General features: G+C 45.9%; 1 pseudogene; it reads left to right on the top strand.

Moving 5' to 3' along the window:
* The first annotated feature begins 4,231 nt into the window (after positions 1–4,231).
* On the top strand, positions 4,232–25,030 carry LOC114488665 (annotated as a pseudogene).
* Positions 25,031–26,529: the final 1,499 nt, after the last annotated feature.

Here is a 26,529-nt window from a genome sequence, read left to right as displayed (position 1 = left end):
ACATGTTTTAGAGCAGATACACAGGCTGACAGTCTAATAAAAAATTTAATAGCGTGGGCTCACCTATTTGCTGTGGGATGTCAAGGTCTTTTGCAAGAAGGATGGTTCTGGAAAATTCCAGCATAGGCTCTCAATTATTAATCACCAAGTGACCTCTGCGTTATGCTATCAGTCTCATAGACGTGGACCTGAACTTGCTTTTATGTCTCCCTGCACAGCGGGACATTTAAGAAATCAGTTATTCACGGAGGATAAAAGCCAAATCAGAGTCTCTAGAAATTTAGATTTTTTTCCACCCTTCAAGAACCATTCTAAAAGCAAGTAATAGAGTTTACAGCTTTCTCAAAGACTTTGGTGGTGCCAATTCATCTTAGAGATGAGGAAGCTGAGACCCAGAACGCACACCGGGTGGCCGAGAGGCTGGTCTGGGCCCCGCCCCACAGAGCCGCAGCCCAAGGACTCCGGGAAGGATGGCTTGGAGCCTGGCGTGCACCGAAAATCCAGCAGGGCTTTTGGCTGGGGGTGGTAGAAGATGGCAGCTCCCACGCAGTGTTTACAGAATCCCACGAGAAAGAAGGCACTGTGCACAGTGGGGAGTGCAGAAACGAAGACACTGGCCAACCCTCAAGGGGCTCCCCTTGCAGACTGGGAGGCACAACCAGCCAGGGGACTTCTGGAAGCGTGCGGCTGCGGGCGGATTTGAGGCTGGGCTGGATGCAGCCGGTGGGTGGGCGGGCGCCGGGGTGCAGAGCACCCGCCGGCACTGTAGACGGTGAGTCCCACATGCCATGTGCGCCGCGGTGACCTCTGGGAAGAGCAGAGGCTGGACGAGTGGGGGAGGGGCGCCCCTGGGCAAGCACTCTTCAATTTCCAATTGTGTCCCGTAAGGAATGGGGAGACAGGGAGGAGTTGAAGTGGGGCGATAGGGTGATCTGATTTACATTCTGTGTAATGTGGTCATTACCCGGCCTACAGTTTGTGGGAGGACCAAGGCGCTGGCAGGCTGGACGCAGACGTGTGAGGAGTAAGAATTGATGGAGGCTGAACTTACTGCAGAGGGGCTGGGAGGGGAGGAGGTGGCTGACGGGAGCGGATGCCCAGGTGTGCCCAGGTCCCCCCTCTGCCACCATCTGTGCTCAGGGACATTGAGTCTACAAGGACCAGGCATCTCCTTAACCCATGCACCTTCCACTTTGCAACCAGGGCTGAGTCAGGGGGGGCCCCCTTGGTTTTTATTGGTTCACCTTTCCTGTGAGCCCCTGCCTGCTCAGGCTAACCTGTACAGGGATGGCAAGAATGCAGCTTCACACCTGGTGAGGCCTCAGGTCCCACCGCTCAACACAGGTGAACAGCCCTGGCCACGTGGCTCCTCCACTGGTTGAAACGTCGTCCCGTACACCAAAAGGTCATGGGTTTGATCCCCGGTCAGGGCACCTACAGGAGGCACCCAACTGATGTGTCTCTCTCACGTCACTGCTTCTGTCTCTCTCCCTTCGTCAGGATCCCTGAGGTGAGGGTTAAAAAAACTGTGGCTAACACACACTACAATGTACAGATGATGTATTATGTAGAATGGTACTCCTGAGACCTATATCATTGTATTATCCAATGTCACCCCAATAAGTTCAATAAAAAACAGCTGTGCAGGGATATTTTGTGCATTTTACAGCTTAAGGCTCTCTCCAAAAGCTATAGCACAGAGACGATGGCAGTCTGGCCGTGCACCGCAGCATGGTTATTCTAGATACTGTTTATGTAATGAGGACCTTCCCACTTGAGTCAAGATCTTTGAAAAACAGAAGTATTCACGTGTCCTGATTCCTTGACATAAACGTAAGGTGTGTCAGGGGAGACATGCACACACGTGTGTACACACACGCACACACACACAACTAACCAGGACAAAGCCTTACCCAAAAGCTCAGCTTTGATGCAAGAGAGACGTTTGCAGCCTGGGTCAGAATCCAGATTGCCTTCTTCCTTGTTGTCACTTAACTCCCTGCCGATAGTTCACCTGGCTTGTCTGGAAAGCACGGGTATCCCAGAAGGCACTCTGAAGGGTGTCGAGAGGATTAAATGGTAACATAAGTGCCTGTGGCTCGGTGGAAAGTGTTCCGTAAACATTAGCTACCATCCCTAATACGGTGTTATCACTCAGTCCAGTCTCGCTGTTCCTCCTTCTGTTCGGCAGACACGGCATCGATATTGTTCTATACACCCTTGTAAATGCAGAGACAAGTAGAGAGCTGATCCCCGATTTCCGAAGAAGGAACTGAAGCGTCGTCCCCCTGATTGGCAGTCTGTCCCCTCGCTGGCTTGCCCTTATCTGTTTCTCTCTTCGTCACCTGCTGTGCCGCCCCACAGGGGAAAATGTTTTCTGCGTGTTTGTGATAAGGGTAACGTTTTGTATTAGAATAACAATGCTCCTACATACCACCCACCTCAAAAAAAAAACAACAACAACTTCACAGGACATAATCCAAGTTCATGAATAAATCATATGAAGCGAGAATGTATTTCAGAAATAGAGCAAATAGCCGAGGACTGTTTGATTAATAAGCGGAACCTAGATGGGATCCAATGAAAACTACATCTTTCTGTAGTTCGCCCTCTGCTGTCCCCGTAGTGAGTGCACTGCTGCCACCTTGTGGTCGGGCAAAGTATTCAAGAGCAGATCAATGCAAGATAGATAATGAAAATAGTTCTCTAATTACACGTGCTTTAAAAATCTATGGAATACACTGATTATAAATGGTTTGGTATTGGTGGCTAGTAATTCCATTTCCAATTTTTTTAAATTAATTTAAATTTCATTTAAAAGGCAAAATACGTCCCTGGACATCAGTCAACCTGATCATCCTCGATCTGACGCCCAGCATTTGTCTGGTTGAGCAATGCGTCTGCTTCGGTGACGTCATCTGAAGCACAGGGGTGGGGGCGGGCTGGACGATGAGCCGGACTCGAGGAATGCTCGCGGCCCGTTTCCAATACTAAAGGATTTGGAGAGTGTGGCTTTAAAAATAATGCTTCAACCCTAGCAGGGTGGCTCAGTGGGTTGGAGCACCATCCCAAACACCAAAGGCTGTGGGTTCAATCCCCGGTCAGGGTGCGTATGGGGGGCAATTGATCCATGTTTCTCTCTCACATCTATGTCTTTCTCTCTCTTGCCTTCCCTCCCTCCCTCTCTTTCCCTTCCTCCCTCTCTCAAATCAATAAAACATATCCTCAGGTGAGGATTAAATAAAAAAGAAAAAAATTGTAAAGAAAATGCATTTAGAACATATACAGCTGGAAAAAACCTGCTCTTCAGGTGCACGTGCCTTGTGCCTTGTCTGCTACCCCTCATGTGCCGCGGGACCCTTGGGACCCTCCTGTAGGTGAGACAAGGACTCGGCGCACAGCTGCTCACCGGTGATGCACCCAGACGGCACGTGAGCCCTGCCTCTGCCTCCCGGCTCCTCTTCCCTACAAGAGTTCAGAGGTTCCTCTAGACCTTGCTGAGTGAATGGATCAAAAGAACTTCTTTTGTATCAAAGAGAGTAATGAAAAGAGTCAGTTGTATAAAAGGAAGTCAAAGGAGTGAGTACGGGGCAGATCATTCAAGGCCTTCTAGAAACAACAGTGAACCATGGACTTTTAAACATAGGAGGATAGCCCCAACTGGTGTGGCTCAGTGGGTTGGGCATCCTCCCACAAAGCAAAGGGTCACCGGTTTGATTCCTCGTCAGGGCACATGTCTGGGCTGCCTGTTCAGTCCCTGGTCAGGGGGCATGTGGAAGGCAACTGATCGATGTTTCTCTCACATCCATGTTTCTCTCTCTCTCCCCCTCCCTCGCCCTCTCTCTAAAAATAAATAAATAAAATCTTTTTAAAAAATAGGAGGGTAAAAGGGGTCAAACATATGGTAACGGAAGAAGATCTGACTTTGGCTGGTGGGCACACGGTGCCATATATACAGAGGGTGTGTCATAGCACTGTACACTTGGAACCTACACAATTTCATTACACAATGGTGCCCCAATACTTTTCATTTAATAAGAAGAAAAAAAGGCATTAACACAAGTTCCATTAAATTCAGGTTCCCGGAAGAGGAAATACACAACAACAAACTGTTTGAGGACTTGAAGCGTAACACAAATCACATCGGATTTATGTTTGGGGAAGGTTGCCGTGGTTATGATATGGAAGAACAGCATCCGTGAAAGAGGACACTTGCAAGGCCGTGGTCGTGATGCTGGCAGCGACGCTGCTGACCTGGGCTGAGCGGGGACAGGCTGACGAAAATGCTGGAGACCGCCGTGGCCACACTTACAGGCAGGTAATGTTGAATGGGAGTCACAGCTTCTCCTGTATTTCCAGCTTGAACAACCTGATGTACAGTCACGGCACTGACCGAGATAAAGAAGATCCACGAAAGGAGGGACACCGAAAGCTCTCTCTCTCTCTTTTTTTTTTTTTTTTGCACACACCCAGGATCCAAACTCTGTAAATCGATTAAGGTGACATTAGCCTATGCTCGGCTGAAGGTCGGAGCAGAGGTATGGCCAGGCATACAAGATGAGGGGCATCGGCCTTCGTGACACGTTGAAAATTCCACGTTGATCTGGGAAGAAAGGAAGAGAAGCGGCCCTTCACCAAGTGCAGAGGAACCCCACATTTGCGGTCGGGTGGAGATGGAGGGGGTGCCAGGGGTCGCGGGGAAGGGGGGACCAGAGGAGGGATGGGCGATGGAAAACGAGAGAGAAAAGTATGGCAGCGCTCAAAGGCAGCCGAGCACACCAAACTCTGCCGTGTCATCACGTGGGGCGAGGACGGTGGGTCCTTCCCCCCCCCCGCCCCCCCCCCGCCCCCCAGGCTCTGTGGGGCTCACCGAGATCCATCCGGCCAGGAGCAGACTCCCACGTGCCTGCAGCGATCAGAGTGAAGGGAAGGAAGGGATGCCGGCCACTCCCTCTTCACAGGGAGTGCATGAATGAAGGGATGCAGAGGGTTGGTGGTGAACTGCTTGGGGGTTGGGGGCTTGTGGCTTGCTTCTTCGTGGAAATGCAGGATATGGGTGGAGAAGGGAGGTCTGGACCGCAACCGGGAGGGAGAGATCCAGGGCTTGCGGAGGGAGGGCGGGGCCTCCCGGAGGAATGAAAACGCTCACGCGTTAGGGTTAGAGGGAGTCGAAGCTGGTGGGGTGGTGGGTCGTCGGGAGTTTCACCTCTGCGTCTCCGAAGTCCGTGCGTGTGTGGGTGTGCGCTGTCCGACACACAGGTGGTCTATATCACAAGCACTCCCTGCGGCTTTATAGCCTTTCTCCTGTCGCGTGGGGGCCCCTAAGGGAGGTAGGTCATCAGCTAAAAGCCCGGAAACCCTCTCACGGTGTTCAACCATCGGTTTCAGCTCGATGACTAGCTTATTGGCAATAAGACTAATCACTCTGGCATCTTCAATGTCTCCATGAGTTCCTGGGGCGGGGAGGGTGGACAAAAAATGAGTCTCATGTTCAGAGAAGCGGAATCAAGCAAGAGGGCAACAAGGGAGCTAATGAGCCAATGTGGTCTTATTTCTGCGTCTCTGCACCTGTTTGTGCGTGGAGCTGGCTTTGTCCTCAGCTCTCCGAGGGAAGGCAGGGTCTGGCTAGACCTTTGGGTGTCTTAACCCCCCCAAAAAACCACTAGCTGTGGGGGGTGGGGAGCATTAGAGGACTCAAAGGAAACGTAAAACTACAATAAAGATTAAATAAAATACAAGAAAAGAAATATAGGAATAGAAATTATGAGTAAGAAGCAAGAGACAAAAAAATCTATTGAAAACCTAAAAACTTCTCGTGGACACATCTGGCAGCTGGGAGGCCTTATGACTTTGCACATCGTCAGACTCGTCGATTTGACCACAAAATGCATGTGCACATGAGCAGGCACGCTGCTCACTAACGATGGGGACTTCCAGAACATTCAGTGGACAGCGGCTATGAACTCAGATGTCAAAAATCATCTGGGTATCCAATTTCTAACTCTTCCTCAGCTCTACTTTAGGAGCACTAATTTTATAAACCAAGGTGGGTGTTCTGATACCTAGAAACCAATTACCCTTTTTAAAAGTACTTCTGGCCCTGGCTGGTGTGGCTCGGTGGATTGAACGCTGGCCTGCGAACCAAAGGGTCACTGGTTCGATTCCCGGTCAGGGTACCTGCCTGCGTTGAGGGCCAGGTCCCAGTAGGGGGCGTGTAAGAGGCAACTGCACAATAGCATTTCTCTCCCTTTCTTTCTTCTTCCATTCCCTTCTCTAAAAGTAAAATAAATGAAATCTTTTTTGTAAGTGCTTCTGAGAGCTACCACTCATTACGTGATCAGTCTGTGCCAGGCACCACGCTAAGCACATTTCACTTCTCCCCTGCTCAAAATAACCCGTTCCAGTTTACAGAACACAGGAAGAGGAGATAACTTGCTCACGGCCACCCACCAAGGACACAGCAGCCAAAAAGATGTCACTATAAGCTCCACAATATTAGCCTCATTAAAATAAATATAACCACTCAGCAAGACTTACATACCTTACTCACTAATTGCCAAGTGTTGCCAAAGTCTATTTTGTTTTTTCCCAAGATGAAAAAAAAAAAGTGAGCTTGTTCTACTTTGTCTACATCATTATTTAGACATATTAATCGATACATATGCATTTACACCAATATAAACATAGTTTGGTTGTCTGCTATAATAAGAGATGTTTCTCTTCTGCTCTATGCTCTTCAGTACTATGCTAAAATAAGCTATTATTTTTTTAATGTTATTTACTTATTTTTAGAGAGACATCAATGTGTGGTTGCCTCTCGCACGCCCCCTACTGAAGACCTGGCCTGCAACCCAGCCATGTGCCCTGGCGGGGAATCAAACTAGTGACCCAGGGTTTTCAGACCAGCCCTCAATCCACTGAGCCACACCAGCCAGGGCTAAAATAAGCTATACTATCCTAGTTCCAATGCACTCAAGCATTTGACTCCGAGAAGGCTGAAGCAATTGACAAGATATACAGAATTCCACATGGGAAAATATCGGCTATTAAACCCCTCAAAATGCAAAAGCCATATTGATGTTTATGAATAAATTCCCAGTGTCATTTCCAGTCTAGAGAGTTGAACACTTTCAATAAGCTTTATTCCATTTTCTATTTCAAGGAAGGTCATATTCCTGCTTCATGTCACAGCCTCTGATTTGGATATCGATCTTGCTCGTCGCTTATTTCAGATTGTCCTATCTCAGCAAAGATTTCCATAATCATAGGTCACAGGGCTGATGGGACCTCTCCCTTTGGGCTCAGGAAAGACAGTGTATGTGTCATCCACCTTGGTTACTTTGAGGCTGATGAGGCTTTCCTCAAAGAAGGACAGTTTATCCCAGAAGAGTTACGCCCCCGGGGTCTTTATGATTCCCATCAGCAATAGCTGGGATTCGAAATAGCAGGTGTCAGCCGCTTGACAAGAGCGGTGCTGGCCAGAGACCCGGCCCCTCGGAAATTCATTTCGGCAGTCCTACATCTTTTAATAGCAGTCGAGGCAGAAGCAGTCTGGCACGGCGCCACGAAGAGGCATTTCTGAGTAAGAAACTCAGAAATGAGGAACATTTTACTCTAGGGAGCAGCTAGCTCACACCGGCAGGGCCAGGCGGCCAGGGGCTCAAAGATGACAAAGCTACAGAATTGTGAGGAAGATGGACACAGAGACGGCAACCAGACAGCATGACAAAGGGACCAGGGCTCCTGGCAAGGTCACTGCACAGTGCCAGGAGCTCAGCTATGGCAGCAGTCAGGACGGAAAGGTCAGTCATGTAATGAGAGGACTGGGCTTTGCTGTGAGCTTGACCTTCTGGGAGGTCTGGCCATTGAGAGCTCCCCAGCCGCTGTGGTCCCAGATCCAAGCAGCCGGGCCATCGACCCCGGGAAAAACTCGGGACACTGAGGTGCAGGAGAGTTCTCCTGGTTGGTCGTCGAAGCTCCAGGAGGGTCCCCTGTCCTGAGAAACTGGGCGCTCTGCATCCAGGGCCCTGGCAGACCTCCCCCTATAGACTTCTCTGGGCTGGTCCTGATTCGGAGCCTGCATTATAATGCTCTCCTGGGCTCTGAGTCATTTTGGAAAATTACCAAACCTGACAGCAGGAGTGGGAATCCCTGTTTTATACCAGCCGGTCGGTTAGAAGGGGGAGGAGAAGCGTGGTCACTGTGAAGTTCAACCCGTGCCTTCTCCAAAGGCCTGAGCCCTCCCCCCCCTCCCCCAGGAGGCCCCATCCCCCCCCCCCCACCACCAGAGCTCCACTCTGAAACCTCATCCCAGCTCAGGGAAAGGAATTCCTCCTCACTGAAGTCTTCCTGTCTCACCAAAAGAGGAAAACAAAATCCCAGCCAACAGGGGAGAGGGCTCTGTGGACAGATATTGGGGATTCTGTAGCCGGGGAAAGTTTCCTGGGGGGGGTGGCAGACGGGGGGACAGGACAGAAACACGTGGGACAGCCTCAGGGGGGAGATTCTGGCCCATGAAGAGAATGGCATTTAATAAGAAGGTAACAGAATGTTCCTCTCCCCATACCCTGTTGTCAAGCCAACAACACTCAAGTTCAAAACCAGGGGCGACCGCTGCAGAGCGGGGAGACATGGACTCTGTAAGAGGAGGAATGTAGGGGAAGCCACGAGGCCAAGAGAGGAGCAAAGACGAAAACAGGAAGGAGGTCAGAGGCCTCAGGTGCCCACAGCTACAACGCAGGTCAGATGCTGCCCTAAGCCAGCCGGGTGGGCACGCATTCTCACACTCAGCTCCCATAGCCTCACGCACGCAGCTGGCTCTCAGCAAAAATTACAAGATGTCAAAGGTGAGAGAAGAACTCAGACTGAGGAGTCCTAGCTATTAAACTGCCATCAGAATCGGGCTGGCATGGGGCACCGAAGTGACAGGGCCAGAGAGCGAGGTAAAAGCAGTAAGATGCAAATGCCCGGGACTCTGCTGGGAAAAGGAGTCAATGTGCAGCTGTGAAAGGGGAGTGTCGGCACAAAGATGAAAATTTCTCAGAAACTTACGGGCCAATGGCACTTCTCAGTATTTAGCCAAACAAATCCAAAACCCTATTTTGAAAAGATGTACGCACCCCTATGTTCACAGCAGCATTATCTACAATAGTCAAGCTATGGAAGCAATCTAAGTTCCCCTCCATAGATGAATGGATGAAGATGTGGTACATGCACACAATGGAATATTACTCGGCCATGAAAAAGAATGAAATCTTACCGTTTGCAACAGCGGAGATGGACCTAGAGTGTATTGTGCTTAGTGAAATAAATCAGACAGAGAAAGACAGCTACCATAAGGATTCGCTTATATGTGAATCTAAAAAACAAAATATACAAATAAAACAGAAACAGACTCATAGGCACAGAGAACAAACTGTTGGTAGCCAGATGGGAGGGGGTTGGGGGTCTGGGTGGAAAAGTTGAGAGGTTGAGAAGTGCAGATCAGCAGCTTTAAAACAGTCACAGGGATGTGAATGATAGCTTAGGAAATATAGTCAATAATATTATAATAACTCTGTATGCTGCCAGGTGGGTTATCGAGGGAATCACTTTGTAAGGTATATAAATGTCTGATCACTCTGCTGTGCGCCTGTCACTAATGGATAAACGAAGGAACAAAAAGAGATATACAACACGCACAGAGCAGGTAGTAAAATTGGGAGTATCAATCTCACAGAGCAATCTGGAAGAAGAAGGACGCTGGGGTCAGACTTCCCAGTCTCAAAACTTGTCACAAAGCCATATCCATCCAGACAGTGCAATGGCAGCATAACATCGACACATCGGTCAGTGGAACAGAATTGAGAGTCTAAAAATGAGGCTTAGAAAGGGACTGCATTTTTTAAAAAAGATTTTCTTTCTTTATTTTTAGAGAGAGAGGAAGGCAAGGTAGAAAGGGAGAGAGATAGCAATGTGTGGTTGCCTCTCATGTGTCCCCCACTGGGGACCTGGCCCACAACCCAGGCATGTGCTCTGACTGGGAATCGAACCGGCGACCCTTTGGTTTGCAGCCCACGCTCAATCCATGGAACTACACCAGCCAGGGCTGGATTGTTTTTTTTTGTTTGTTTGTTTTGGGTTTTTTTTGACAAAGGTATTGAGGTAATTAAATGGGGACAGAGTAGTCTTTTTATCAAAAGATGCTGTGACACCTGGCTACCCATAACAAAAGAATAAAGTTGGCTTAGGTCATGTTTCCTTAGATATGACTCCAGAAAAACAAGCAACAAAACAGTAAATAGATAAATTGTTCATTATTAGAATTTAAAACATTTTTTTTCTTCAAAGAACATCACCAAGCAAGTGAAATATAATCCACTACATGGGAGAAAATACTTGCAAATCATCTATCTTATAAGGATGTAATATGTAAAATATACATAGAACTCATAAAATTCCACAATAAATGTAAGGACACTTCAATTAAGAAGTGCGCAGCCCTGGCTGGTGTGACTCAGTGGATTGGGTGCCAGCCTATAAACCAGAGCGTTGCTGGTTCAATTCCCAGTCAGGGTACCTGCCTGGGTTGCCGGCCAGCCTCTAGTAGGGACCATGTAAAAGGCAACCACACACTGATGTTTTTCTCCCTCTCTTTCTCCCTCTCTTCCCCTCTGTCTAGAAATAAATAATTTTTAAAAAGAAATATGAAAAAAAGAAAGAAAGAAACGTGCAAAGAATATGAATAGGCATTTCTCCAAAGGGACAAGAAAAGGGGCAAGGAGCACAAGAAAACACTCTCAGCGTGAGTAGTCTTGGAGCAATGCCAACCACTATGCCAGGGAGATGGCACTTCACACCCACTGGACTAGATAAAAGAAAAATTAAAGATAATGAAAAGATGCTCAAGATGCCTAGTCACTGAAAAATGCTCATTAAAGCAACAATGAGATTTCCCACCCACTGGGATAACTATTAATTTTTCAAAAGTGTTGGTGGATCTGGAGAATATTATGCTAAGGGAAATAAGCCAGTCAGAGAAAGACAAATACCACACCGCCTCTCTCATCTGTGGAATCTAACAAACGAAATCAACTGATGGGCAAAATAAAGCCAGAGGCAGGGACATGTGGAACAGACAGACAGCTGTCAGAGGGGAGGGGGAGGGCGGACCGGAAGAGATTAGCCAAAGAACATACATGCATCACGCCAAGCCCATGGGCACAGGCAACAGTGTGGTGGAGGCCTGGGGTGGGGGTGAGGGCTTGGTGGAGGAGGAAAAAGGGAAGGAAATGGGGGACATCTGTAATAGTGTCAACCATAAAAAATGGAAAAGAGAAGTTAATTAATCAAACTTAAAAATAAAGAACAAGTGTTGGTGAGGATGTGGAGAAATCGGAACCCTGTGCTCTGCTGGTGGGAATGTAAAATGGCGCAGCTGCTCTAGAAAAGGGTATGGTAATTCTTCAAAAAATTATACATAGAATTACCATATGATCTTCCAGTCTGACTAGGGATATGTGCCTAAAAAAAAGTGAGAGCAGGAACGGACGCAGGTCTTTCCTTGAACACTGACGTCCACCACGGCGTTAGCCAAATGGTGCAGCAACCCCAGTGCCCATCCACAGATGGACGGATCAACCGAGTGTGCGCCCCATGCACCACGGAAGGTTTCTTAGCCTTAACAAGGAAGGAGGTTCTAACTCATGCCACTGCGTGCATGGAACTTGACAACGTGATGCTAATACTCCAGTCCCAGGAGGGCAGCTATCGTGTGACTACAGCCCTAGAAGGGCCCTGGAGTAGGCGAGTTCACAGAGACCGAGGGTGGAACTGTGGTGGCCAAGGGGCGGGCGGGGAAGGGAGGGGCCGGTACTGTTCGGTGGGGACCCAGGATCCATTTAGAAGGGTAACAGAAGTCCTGCAACGACTGTGATGGTTGCACAGCACTGTGCATACAGAAACAAGATACCCGACCACCCATTTTCACATGAAAAAGATTCACATATAGCGCCCTGGCTGGTGTGGCTCAGTGGACTGAGCACAGGCCTGCAAACCAAAGGGTCACTGGTTCAATTCCCAGTCAGGGCACATGCCTGGGTTTCGGGCCAGGTCCCCAGTAGGGGACACGTGAGAGGCAACTTCACATTGAGGTTTCTCTCCCTCTTTCTCCCTCCCTTCCCCTCTCTAAAACTAAATAAATAAAATCTTTTAAAAAAACATCGTTTAAAAAAGACTCACATGTAGTGTGAATAATAGCTCAAATGAGAGAATACAACCCAAATGCTCAGGACCTGACAAATGGACTAAACAAAAAAATGGGCCACTGGCTGGTGGGGCTCAGTGGACTGAGCGCAAGCCTGCGAACCAAAGGGTCACTGATTTGATTCCCAGTCAGGGCCCATGCCTGGGTTAAGGGCCAGGTCCCCAGTAGGGGGCGTGCGAGAGACAACCACACATTGATATTTCTCTCCCTTTCTTTCTCCTTCCCTTCCTGTCTCTTTAAAAGTAAATAAATAAAAGTTTTTAAAATGGCACAATTGTACAATTAAATATTATTCAGCCCTAGAAATGAATGAATACGTAATACCTGCCCTAACATGAATGATCCTTGAAATGCTGAGTGTAAGCAGCCAGGCCAGATATACTGACCACATGTTGGACGAACACGTACAATGTACACGGATCGTCCAGAACAGACACATCCGGAGAGATGGGACGCAGATCGGCGGTGGCCGGGGCCTGGAAGAGGGGTCGTGCGAAAGGACTGTGCGTGGGGCGGGGTTTCTCTTTGCCGGGCTAAAGGCAAAGCGAGGCACCTAACAGTGATTTCTGCACAGCTCTGTGAATGCGCTAAAACCACTGAACTGTGCATTTTAAAGAAGGGTTTTATGCTGTTTGAGTGTAACAATGAAGCTGTTATTTCTCAAACGTCAGAGGGTGTTTCCTGTTCACCAGTCATCTGGAAAGTGCTGCCCGAACAAGCCCTCTTGGGGCACAGACTGAAGGGAATTCTCGGTCTCCTGACATTTCCAATAACATGCTCCTCTCTGCTTCCTGGTCAGAAGGCCCGGAACCAAACCTGGACTTCATTAGGGTGGGCCCTGTGGTCTCCTACTAAGGCATGCTTTATTTTTCTTTATTTACCTTTTACTCTTAACATCCTCCTGATCTTGATATTCTATAAAAATTCTACTTCTATTAGGTTGTCCACATAGGCTTTATTGCAAGTCTCTTTAAATAACTGATGGAAGCAGCTCACAGAAGGACTTGCAAATAACTCATATATTAATATGAATAGCAAATGCTGTAACAATCACTTGAGAAAACAGATGGGGCTTTGAATACATGAGATGACAGGTTTATTTCAACATAGTTGAAATGTATACACAAACATGATATTTAATGTGTATTGACTGCTGATCTTGTTCAACAAAATATCTGATGCTTCGGTTCTCTTTCTGGAACTATTCTTAAAAGGTCCTATTGTCTCCATAACATTAAAAAAATTTAAATTCTCACCCGTGGATATTTTTTAAAACTGATTTAGAGAGGAAGGTATTGCCTCCCACGCGCACCCTGACTGGGGATCGAACCCAAAACCCTTCGGTGTACAGAACGATGTTCCAACCAACTGAGCCACCCAGCCAGGGCTCTCTGTAACACTTCGTAACTCATAGATAGAGTTTGTTTCCCAATGACAGGGAGTCAGAGAAGAGTCTAGTGAAGGTTTATAAGCTTTGGCAATTATACCACAGCTTCTGACCTGCCGGGCACTCTCTACCACGAGGAAGAACACACAACAGAACCCAATAAAACAGCACCCTACCCCACGCCACTGGTTTAAGGACTTAATTTCTTGAATATCTGTATTCCTGGTTTTTTTTCTCTGCAACTCTTTGATCACGTGAGTATTCCAGTCCTTTAGAAGAATGCTATTTCTTGGTTGCATTCCTGTAAAAATAGATGGATGACAGATGATAAATATAAACATGTGACTGATAGATCATATACAGATAAGCATAATGGTTGGGGCCTCAGTTTTTATTGTGCAAGATAATGTCCATAAAACTTTTTAGGATCTGTTAACTCTACTTACTATTTTATGCACAAGCTCTGCATAGGTGATATCCAGTCCTGGGTTCGAATCTTTCCCTTCCTATACTCAGCAAAGCCTTTTCAGAACAGTAGTTATTGTCTAAGAGTTACCGTTGTATCCGCATCTGTGAAGTTTTCATTTCAGATCTGATAAAAAGAGAAGTTTTGTGTGTTACTCCATTGATTCATTGAGTACATCTTAAACATTCATATTAAAGTGACTACAGTTAGATGACATTTAAATATTCCTACATACCTGAAATCACACACTGAACACCACTGACTTTAGCAGCCCCCACAGTGAAACACTTATGTATCAATCTAACAAAATATGTGCAGGACCCGTGTGAGGAAAAGGATAGGACTCTGCCACGTTAAATCAAAGAAGAACTAAACAGAAGAAGAGAGAGTCCATGTTCACAGCAAACGTGTTGTCATGATGTCTGCTCTGCCCAGCTTGATCCACAAGCCCCATTGCACTAATTTATGGGTGCTAACAAACTGAGTACACAGTTTAAATGAGCAGCCCACACAGCACTGGAAGAGATGACCCAGGTCAGAGAACAGACACTGCCCAACATCAAACCTCACTACAAAGGGACAGTGGACAGTGACCTAGACAGAGTGGCATGTGGTGACACAATGGCAGATGGACCCGTGGCACAGAGCAGCGAGCCCAGAAACAGGCCCCCAGGAGCACACAACAGATCTCTGACACAGGAATGAGACCACACAAGTGGAGCAAATAATGGCTTCAAGAAATGGTGCTGGAACAGGGCATCTTAGCGGCAAGAAAATGAACGTAGGAACAGAGCTTACACTCCTCATGAAAATCAATTGAAAATGGATCACAGACCTAAATAGGTCATGAAAAACTAGAAGACTCCTGGAAGGTGAAATGGGAGAAACCCTAGATGACCTCGGGCATGCTAATGCCTTTCTAGATGCAAACAAAGATACCATCCATGAAATGAATCATTGATAAGCTTGAGTTAATTAAAACAAGAAATTTTTGCCCTGACTGGTGTGGCTCAGTGGACTAAGTGCCAGCTTGCAAACCAAAGGGTCGCTGGTTCAATTCCCAGTCAGGGCACATGCCTGGGTTGCGAGCCATGTCCCCAGTAGGGGGCGCACGAGAGGCAACCACATGTTGATGTTTCTCTCCTTTGCTTCCTCCTTCCCTTCCCTTCTCTCTAAAAATAAATAAAGAATTTTTAAAAAGAATTGAACTGCTGGAAAAATATGATATAAAAAAGTAACTGGCCTTATATAAATCTGTGTTTGCTGTGTTAACATTTTATTTTAAGATCTCCATTTAACTTTGCAATCATGCCTTGTGAAGTGTGCAAATGTGACCTTTGAAAATTTATTTTGTAATTTACTACACAGTAAATCTGAATGCTCTCTTCTGATGAGCTGTCTAGTAAGCCGATAAATGTTAACAAGTGCAGGGATTTGTGTGACCCTCCCAACAATTAGAATGAAGACCAGTCTCATGCCCGTAAACAACCTCACACGGTCACACCCTTCTAACCTCTGAAGGCCTTTCGTCTTGTCGTGAATGTCACCTAAACAGAGGCCCAGTGCCTAACCGTCTGACACTGTCTTCTTCCACCAGCAAAATGCATTTAGGATCCATCCAAGTTGTTGTGTGAGTCAGCAATTTGCTGCTTTATGAGTAGGATTCACTTCCTGAAGGACAGTTTCATACTAAGTTTACTGTTAACCAATTTTCTTCTCCGTGACTTGAACAAAGTGCCTGTCACTTCCTGCCTGCGTGGTTTCGGATGAGAACTCCACTTAATTCAAACTGGCGTCCCCTGTTGGTGATGTGCCATTTCTCAATGCTTCCAAGATTGTTGTGTTGTTTTTTTTTTTTGTCTTTAGTTTTCAGAAATTTAATTATAATGTGTCCTGGTGTGGATTTGTTCCAATTTATCCTATTTGGAACACTATAAGCTTCTTGAGTCTGCGGGTTTCTTTCTTCTACCAAATTTGGGAATATTTTTAGCCATTATTTCTTCAAATATTCTTTTTTATTGATTTTTAGAGACAGAGAGGAAGGGGAGAGAGAGACAGAGAGACAGATTAATTTTGTTGTTCCACTCATTCATGCATTCAGTGGTGGATTCTTTCCTTGTATGTGCCCTGACTGGGGCTCGAACCCATAACCTTTGCATATCAGGATGACCCTCTAACCAACTGAGCTACCCAGCTAGGGCTCCTTCAAATACTCCCAGTCCCCCTCTCTTTCTCATCTTCAGTCGGTTCTTCCTGCAAGTATTCTTCTGTCCACCTTCAAAGAAGTCACATGTCATGGTCAATGAGCTGGGGTGGGAGTACCAAGTCCCCTCCCAGTGATTGCCTAGGGACTCTGAGTTAATCCTCTGTCCTGGGGTCTCCAAATTCCATCTGTGCTTTACTGAGCACTCCGGGGAGCCAGGGGATAAATATAGTCTTCATTTGAATTTTCCTCGTGGCATGCCCTGTAGGCATGCAGGAGATATGCTAATAACATGAAGATAAAACCTAATACAATTCAAATGCCTGCCAACTGGGAGGTTCTGGCTACTCAGTGATGGGGGGGCACACTGAGATAAACCTCCCCAGGTGGAGGACAGTCAGTGTGTCTTAATCCTCTTCACCCAAGGACATTTTGTCATTGGAGAGAGACAGAGAGGCCAAACAGTTGCCTCTCGCATGAGCCCCAACTGGGAATCGAACCCGCAACCTTTTGGTGTACAGGATGAAGCTCCTGGCCAGGGCTTAATCCTCTGACTTCCAAGAAGTCAGTACCTCAAAATTCAAATTCATTGAATTTTGGAGGAGACACAGAACATTATTGGATGCGTGGTGCCAATCCCTTTACAAAGTGGTCCACAGACGTCCAGACGTGGTGGGACCCAGAAAAGAAGAGGAACCGCCCAGAGCTGGGATGGTGGATGAGGTGACCTGCTTATGGTGTCACATCATGGAACTAAGGTGTCGTTTCACGTCCCCTAACACTGCAGCCAGTGTTCAGCCCCCCTAACAGGCCATCTCCTATGTAGGACCTAAGAAAGCAATTAATGTCTGGTGCCTTTTGGTGTAGTTTCCATATTTACAACGAAAACATACCAGCATTGATCCCCACCGCCCTCTCCATGGCCTCCTCTAGGCCCACACACACCAGGAATAAGACCCTCATTCATTACGAGAAGAGCATAGGAGGGTATTTGGGGGTCAAGTCAACATCGCCTCAGGGTCTGCCCATCAGCTTCAGTCTGGATCCAGTGTGCCAAAGAGCCAAATTGAACAGAAAGACAAAGTCAAGGCCGATCATTCCTATTTAGTCATTTCCGATGAAACTGACAACTCAGCACATTCAGGAAATAAATGTGCCCGAGTGTTTTTGCAGAGTTTTTGAGACTCTGGGTCCCTATTAGACTTTAATAGCAGGCAGGGGGTTTTGCTTTAGCAATCTGTATACGTTCAGAGACTCAGGAAGAATGAAGATGAATCTTGTTCCTCCCAGGCAGAGTCTGTGTACTTTGCAACCAGAGGTGTGAACGGGAATCCTCCAGCCTGAGGAGGTCTCCTGACTTCTCTGAGATACAAAGTTCCCTCCCACATGAGATGCATGCACTCTCTGGAGAACCCAATGCAAAAGCCTATTGTAAACAGAACGTGTGACACAGAGAGAAAAGAAAGATCTCTGTTTAGATCCTTCTCTGTCAGAGATGCTGAAGCATCATGGCCAATGGAAGCAGGGAGTCAGAATCGGAAGAGGGACTGAGGTTTTTCACTGGGCGCATTAGCTGGTCCATCTGAGCCTCCGTTACTTCTGCTCCAAAACCAAGGGCACTGATGTTCTTTCAAGGCTATAGCAGATCATAATTGGCCCGGATCATAATTAGAACTAAATAAATGTTAGTTATGACTTTATAACAGCAAAAACAATTAGTTGAGAATGCCTTAACCCACAAGAGGAAGGAAGTGACCTTAGAAAACACACACACACACACACACACACACACATACACACACAGTATTGTCAGGTCCCCTAAGACAGAGTTTCTGCTGAGGCTGGCCATGAAGACATGGGTCACTCCGTCTTCATCTGCTCCAGAGGTCAAAACAGACACAGCATGGCCCAAGGTCCCCACTGTGTATCACACTGCAACCACAGACTCCCTGCGCAGTCCAGGTCCCCAGACAGACAAAGACACAGGATGTTCCAAGAGCTTAGAGTTGACCTCCCAAGAGCAGGTCACGGGCCAGGGTCTGGAATGTACAGAGACCGAGCACCCCAAAATGCTGGGTTAACCTTGCCAGCACAGGTCGCCCCCTTGGTGTCTGGCCTAGGTTCCTGGCTTTTACAGCAAAACCATCACGGTTGTACCAGCATCTACATTTAGGGTAGTGCATGTATAACATACCCTCCGGTAGCATTCACACGGGCATACTTATTTTCTGTTCATGTAGAGTCAGAGTTAAAGAAACGACTGTATTAGGGTTCTTCCAAGAAATAGAGCAAAGAGAGTATATGGACAGGTAGACAGATACGCACACACAGAAGGAGGTTTATTATTAGAAACTGTCTTGCACTATTCTTGAGGCTGGCCATTCCCAAGTCCTGCACAGTGAGACGGCCAGCGGGAGACCCAGGACAGCCAAAGGTGCGGTTCAGTCTCAAGGCCGCAGGCTTGAAACCCAGGAAGAACTGGCATGTCACTTGAAGTCTGAAGGCAGCTGATGTCCCCATTCAAAGGCCACCTGGGAAGAAGAATTCTCTTACTTGGGGGAGGGTCTCCCTTTCGGTTCCACTCAGGCCTTCCCCTGATTGGGTGCGGCCCACCCACCTGAGGGAGGGCAATCTGATTTACTCAAGCTGCTGATTTCCATGTTAATCTCATCCAAAAATACCCTCACAGAAATGCCTAGACTAACATGTAGCAAAATATCTGGGTGCCCCATGGCCCAGACAGGTTGACATAAAATTCACCACTTCACTATCCTATAAAGCCATTCCATACATTTTCAAGTTTCTATACTAATTTGATTACCCATTTCCTCATCAATCTACCGTTAATTATACCTTATGATCAACTTCTGCTGAACTATTTAGCATAAATTACATAATGGTTAGCTAAATATAGCTCTTCCTGAGATCAGTGATTTTCTGTTCCAATTGCATCCTGATGAGACTTGAACCGAGTATCTCAAGGCACTGGCGATCAGGGTCAGGGTTAGCGTATGATCTGTTTGCATAAGAGAGCTGAATCTTAGTAACAGTGCAAGCATTATATGGTACCAGAGTTTGGGAGTGTAAATAACTTGAAAAATAAGTAAACGGACACTGGCATAGTTAGTACTAGAGTTCCACGCAGTCATTGACAATTGGTCCAGTTCAGCATCATATTATACGACCACAATTTCCGCCAGAGCAATGCCACTTAGGTGCACAGGATTCCACTTGACCTTGTCAGGTTACAAAGTCAGGGGCAAACAGACGGCTCCACCCCTGAGGGCACCTGGTAGGACTGAGCCGCAGTCTCACCACTGGCCAGGAACCTCGCTCGAGTTTCCCTCACTGCACAAAGCATTCATTTATTCCCTTGCTCACAGTTACATTCCCTCTGTTGCCTTCTCTCCATTTGTCATCAATTGGAAGCCAAGCTTTCCCGCCCTTAGAAGATGCGAAGTTCAGCACATGGGCGGGTGGTCTTTCTTGACCACCAGGCAATGCAGCTGTGTTCCCTGTCAACCCTGACTTTTCCAGAAGAGCTGATGACTCAAGGCACTCCATCGGGCCCTTGGAAATTCTGCATAAAGATGGAAGGTGTACAGCTCCTTCCTCAGGGATCGCCCTTGCTTCTGACGCACACAGCTGTAGCCCTGATCCCAGCACTATTGCAACAATAGGAAAAGAGGAAGTTGGTTTGATCTGGGGAGAATTGTGCAGTGTTACCAGCATTGCCCTCCCCCCACCAACATCCCCCATAAAGGTGAAGGAAGCTGTCTAGTGAGGACCCTCACTTATTCCTCCTCCTGTGGACTATGAGCACACGGTCCTGAAGGCATGTAAGTCAGCCCTCTGTGCCTTTGCATTTCCCCACCTCTGAAGAGCTTCTATTCAAGACCACCGCATCTGTCTGGTATTGTAAAGAGTGGCCCAGAAAGCACAATAAGATATGAAAAAGAAATAAAGGGAATTAGAATTAGAAAAGAAGAGATAAAGCTGGCCCTACTCACAGGTGCCATGACGGGGAATGCAACAAAACAAGTTACTGGGGATATTGGAGAGCACTAGAAATCAGTGTTCGAAGCTGATGAGTTAACTTTGCTGTAAAAATAAATGCTGTTGTCTTTTTCCTGAAAGCCATGCTGTTTGGCATTAAAACAATAGTAATATATGAATTTGTCATTGAGAATAGGTGAGAAACGTTCTGCACAACAAGTAGAATTACACAAAAATGACCTCAGAAAACAGACACTGACTATTAATTTGCTCCAATTGATTACTCCAAGAGAGCTGCTAACAGCTCTCCGCGATAATGGGCCCATGTTTTAAGTGAAAACGGGAGACACGTAGTCCTGATTTTAGATCTTTATTATTTTTTTTTACAAAACCTATCTGTATAAATGATTCTGCAACATTTCTTCAGTCGAGAGAAAGTAAGCAGCTCAAAATTTCTTCTTGAAATTGGCTCATCACCAAAATCGCCAGGGATGTAGTGAGACTTGGGCACCCCCTGGTGGTGATACAGAAAACCGCAAGTATGGGTCCAGGAACCAGGGTTCCTTAAGTGTATGAACCTGATACCACCCCGACCTGGAAGTCTGTGTCTCTGTGTCATCACCGCGTGCTTTTTCACTCCTGGCCTTTAAAATCGTGTGCTCTGTGCTTGGGACAGACCTTAACCACTCTCAGTGCTTGTAATATGACTTCTATGCAGGAAATCCCCAAATCCAAACATTCACCTTCTTCCTATGCTTGAGGCATACGATTCCTGCAAACATATCCCATTGGGTTCACCACTTGGATGTCAAAATACAACTTGTAAGATCATCTTCACCACCCACCTGCTTTCGCAGCCTCAACTTTCTCCCAAGTCTGTAGGCGTGCCCCATGGGCAGCACATAGAGAGGCATGGCTTTTTCTCTTCTTTTTCTTTCCAACAGGCACCGAGCCCAGAACTTTGTTCTTTATTATTAAACAGATATATTGACTGAAGCGCCAGGCCTTTGTAATATGCTGCAGCTATGATCCCATTCAGTAAACAGTCCAGTTAGTCTTCCTAAAATACCACTCTTATCAATCAACACATTCTCCATAACATTCGACAAGAATTTACCCCACTGTAAATGCTTACTATTTTCTAGGCACTGAGCTCATTGCTTTCATTTTTTTGTTTTTAGTTATATTTTATCGTTTATGCTATTATAGTGGTTCCAATTTTTCCCCTTTGCCCACCTCCACATAGTGCCCCCTCTCCTCTGGCCATCCCACACTGTTTTCTGTGTCCATGGGTCATGCATTTATGTTCTTTGGCTAATCTCTTTCCCTTCTTTCATCCAGTCCCCTTCCCCTCTGACAGCTGTCAGTCTCTTCCACGGATCCATGCCTCTGTTTGTATTTTGTTCAACTGTTTAATTTGCTCATTAGATTCCACAAATAAGTGAGCTCATCTGTTATTTGTCTTTCTCTGACTGGCTATCTCACTTAGCATAATGATCTCCAGGTCCATCCCTGCTGTTGCAAAGGCTAAGAGTTTCTTTTCTTTTCTTAAACATTATTTTAAAGATTTTATTTATTTTTAGAGCAAGGGGAGCAGAGGAAGAGAGAAAAACATCAGTGTGTGGTCAACTTTTGTGCGCCCCCTGATGGGGACCTGGCCCCAGGCATGTGCCCTAGACTGGGAATTGAACCAGCGACCCTTTCTTTCACAGGGTGGCGCTCAATCCACTGAGCCACACCAGCCAGAGCAGAGTTCCTTTTCTTTTTACATACCTACGTATGTGCTCAGATCGGGGATTGAACCCACAACTTTTTGATGTACAGAACAACGTTCCAACAAACTGGAGCACCTGGCCAAAGCTGTTCCTTTTTTTTTTTTTTTTTGGATGTCTCATTCAAGGTGATTTTCCTTATCCAAAACTGCTTCTTTGAATATATTTCATTCCATTCCTAGTGTTGCTTTAGAGTTTTATTCTGATACCTGAATATTTGATTCGGGGAATTTTTAATGAGTTGAAGTGTACTGAATATGATCTTTAAATAAAAACTTTCTAAGACTCATTGAGTTTTCTGCTGTTCATTTTTGTGGGTTTTTGCTGGCGTATGAGATTCCTAGTTCAAGAGCACCCTCTTCTGTCCATAGAGCAAATTCCAGTGATTCGAGGATTTGTTTTGATGGTTTCTGGGAGATGCTGGTGTGTCCTCCAAATTATTTGTTTGTTTGTTTGTTTGTTGTCTCTTAGGATGCCTAAGACTCCCTTTTGCCCCACATGGACTGCACCACACAATTGCCGAAGGATGCCTCCTCCTTTCTTTTCTCTCCCAGAAATGGCCTTTCAAAGACTGACATTTCAAATCGCCTGCACTTTTACGTTGTATCCCTGGACTTTGCACCCCGTCATTGGAATGATATATTTTTACCCCCTTTTACATTTCATTTTCCTGAGACTTTATATATAGATGTGTCTGTTATGAACAGCTTAGAGTTTCTAAATATAATTTGACAAATTTTTCGTTTTCTGAAACATGGAGCATTGAGTCAATTTATATTTAATTACTAATATTTTGCTCTTAAATCTACTGTGCTGTCCACTTATTTTTCTGTCCTTGATGACCTCTTGTTTGGATGGATCATTGTTTGGTCTTCATGGTTTCCTCTTCTGGTTTGAATTTTATAGACTGTTGATTTTTATCTTCAATGGTTATGCAAGAAATTACCAAAATTTTCCAAATGTAAAGTTAATCAAAATAGTATTTATTTTCTTCCTAAATAATAAAAAGGTGGAACAATGAAACCCATTACATCCCCTTCTTATGCGTTATATTGCTTTTAAAAGTCCTATCTTTTCCTTTAATCCCATCAGATATTTTTATTGCTGTTTTTAAAGATTTTATTTATTTATTTCTAGACAGAGGAAGGAGAAAGAGAGGGAAAGAAACATCAATGTGTGGTTGCCTCTTGAACACCCCTCACTGAGGACCTGGCTCTGAACCCAGCCATGTGCCCTGACTAGGAATCAAACTGGCGACCCTTTGGTTCCCGGGCCAGCACTCAATCCACTGAGGCACACCAGCCTGGACTTACTGCTGTTTTTTAAAATCACTGTTCATTTACATTTACCCACACACTTATCCTTTCTTTCTTCTATTGCTTTCCTTTACCTAAGAACTATACATACGTCCCTTCTGCCTGAAATGTACATCTTGCTTTTCAAAGATTTTATTTATTCATTTTTAGAGAGAAGAAAGGAAGGAGAAAGAGGGAAAAACATCAGTGTGTGGTTGCCCCTCACATACCGCCTACTGAGGACCTGGCCTGTAACCCAGGCATGTGCCCTGACTGGGAAGCAAACCCAGGACCTTTTGATTCACAAGCTGGCACTCAATACACTGGGCCACACTTCAGCCTGGCTGAAATGTACATCTTTTAGAATATTCTTTGGTTAAAGGCTGCTGGTGCCCTGCTGGTGTGCAAGAGGCAACCACATATTGAGGTTTCTCTCCCTTTCTTTCTCCCTCCCTTCTCCTCTCTCTAAAAATAAAATAAACAAAATCTTTAGGAAAAAAATCTGCTGGTAATGTACTGGAATGAAAGCTGACTCTCTTTTTTCTCTTCTCTCTCTTTTTTTTTTTTTTTTTTTTTGAGAGAGGGACACTGATTTGTTGTTCCACTTATTGACACATTCATTGGTTGGTTCTTGCATGTGCCCTGACCAGGGATCACACCTGCAACCTTAGTGTATTGGAATGAAGCTCTAACCAACTGAGCTGTTCGGCCAGGGCTCCAATTTTTCTTTTCACATTTGCCTCCCGGCTTACATTGGGATGAGCTGGTAGGAAAGCCCCGGTGCTCCCTCCTTTGACAGAGGTGGGATGTCAAACAATGGTGGGAAACCTCTTCCCAGCCCTATGCCCAATCACCATAAAAAGCCCAAGCTGGTCGTCTTCTTTTATCTCTCAGGACATTTCCAGACCAGCTGGGAGACCTGCCCTGTTCTCCCCGGGAAGCCTCACTATGTAATAAACATTTTCTGATCCTACTGGAGTCTTGATAAGCAAACCAAATTTTAGGTAACAGTCTATTTGGCTAGGAAAGATGGCTACAACATGGACTGGCTCATTTTTGTTGTTGTTGTTATTTCCTTTTGGCCTGAAAATACCTCTATTTTGCCTTCATTTCTTTAAAATATTTTTGTTGAGCATAGTATTTTTGTAGGGTTTTTTCCCCATTCATTTCCAGATATAATTCGCAATCTTGAAGCCTGTGGAGCCTTCTGGGAACAGGGCTGCTATAACAACAAATACATCTGGAAGGCGGTGGCCCAAGGCCATTTTTGCTGGCTATAAACAGGGTCTCTGGAACCAGAGGGAGCACACAGCTCTTCTTAACATTGAAGGTGTTTATGCTCGAGATGAAACTGAATTCTATCTAGGCAAGAGATGTGCTATGTGTGCAAAGCAAAGAACAACACAGTGACTCCTGGGGGTGAGCCAAACAGAACCAGAGTCGTCTGGGGGAAGGTAACTCGTGCTCATGGAAACAGTGGCATGGTCCCCGCTAAATTCCGAAGCAACCTTCCTGTTAAGGCCATTGGACACAGGATCCATGTAATGCTGTACCCCTTGAGGATTTAAACTCACTGATAAATAAATAACAGCCCTGACTGTGTGGCTGCGTTGGGGGCCCTCTGGCAAGGTGAAGGATTCTGGACTGGGGGACGTGGTTGGGTTGCAGGTTCAGTTCCTGGTCAAGATGCAAAGGGGAGCCAACTGATGAGGTTTCTCTCACACATCAATGATCCTCATCTCCTTCTTCTCCCTCCCTCACCTCTCAAATGAGTAAATAAAATCTATTTTAAAGAGTAAATTTTAAAAAATATAATTCACTATTTCCTGCTACCATTTGCTTGTCTGTGTTTTTTTAATAACTGATATAAGGCTGAAATACACCCATAAGATAAAGAAAACCAGTTGAAGTCATTATCATCCTCCACATTCAGGTAACTGTGAGAGTTTCCACTCAATAAGAAAAACAAAGGTGATAGGAAAGCAGGGAGAAAACCCCGGTCTTAGGTATTACAAGTATAAGACCTCATTCATGTTATTCCCCAATTTAGATCACGTGAATTGTCTAGGGAAGCTTTGGCTGTGTTTTTTGTTTAATGTGATCTTGAACTAATAATGCCCTGGAGAGGTTGGCAGAAACAGCGCAGATCCTCCCTGGGAAAAGTAACTGAATCTTAGACCTTGGAGAATTCCCAGACATAATTTTCAAAGTCAGTGAGGAATACACAAAGGTCACTAAACCGACTAAGGTATGAGGTACTGGGAGTGAGAACCTACAGGAACAAGCTTCCAGAAAATGCAATGTTGAAATATTATTCTCAGAGAGTAATCTGTAAAGAATTAAAGGGCCAACTTGTCTAAATGTGAAAGTAAGAGGAACCTAAATAAGATGACAAAGAAGATTTGAAAAGGAAACACGTAGATTCTACATGTCAAAAACACAATCATCAAAACTAAAAACGTATTGCATGACTTTGGCTGGAGGTTGGACATCGGACAACAGAAAATTAGTAAAGTAGGACACAGACCATGGACAATTATCCAGGATTATAAGGAATGGAAAAGCTGGAAAACAGAGAAAAGCATTTTAAGAGACATAGAGAACGGGCTGCAAAGTTCTAATTAATTGATTTTCCCAGGCTAGTTCGAATAAAAATGGACTCTTTCCTTCACAATGTTAATAATTTTAGCAACTTGGCTAAAGTGACTCCATTTTACATATTTCCTATCTTCAATTTCTGCCGAATATTTAAATAAGAGGATTTCGCGTATTAAAGTCTAGGTCGCGGCACCTCCGCAGTAGCATCACCCGCGGAGAAAGCCCAGAAACCGGAAGCTGTCTCGGGGCATTGTGGGAAATGTAGTCCCCACAGCTCCGTCCCAGGCTTTTCTGCTCTGGTCTCCCTGTCAGAGTCCTAGGAACTCCGCTGACCCTGCTCCGGAGGTGACTTGGGCCAGGCGGTGTCCAGAGCACGCCTGGGTCTTAGGCGTTGGAGGCCCTGTGGGCGCAGAAGTGAAAGAAGGTTTGGCGGTCTGGGTCGGAGAGATTTAGCAGCGGGACCCACCACAGTGCGCATGCGCTCGGGTCTACCGACTGTCCCGTAAACTATCTGCACCCTCGCCTGCTTGAGACCCGTCCTGAGTTCTTAGAATGCGACAGATTGACA

The sequence above is a fragment of the Phyllostomus discolor genome, chromosome 12 (genome assembly GCF_004126475.2).
Source record: "Phyllostomus discolor isolate MPI-MPIP mPhyDis1 chromosome 12, mPhyDis1.pri.v3, whole genome shotgun sequence".
Lineage (NCBI taxonomy): Eukaryota > Metazoa > Chordata > Mammalia > Chiroptera > Phyllostomidae > Phyllostomus > Phyllostomus discolor.
This window is presented reverse-complemented; position numbering and strand designations above follow the sequence as displayed.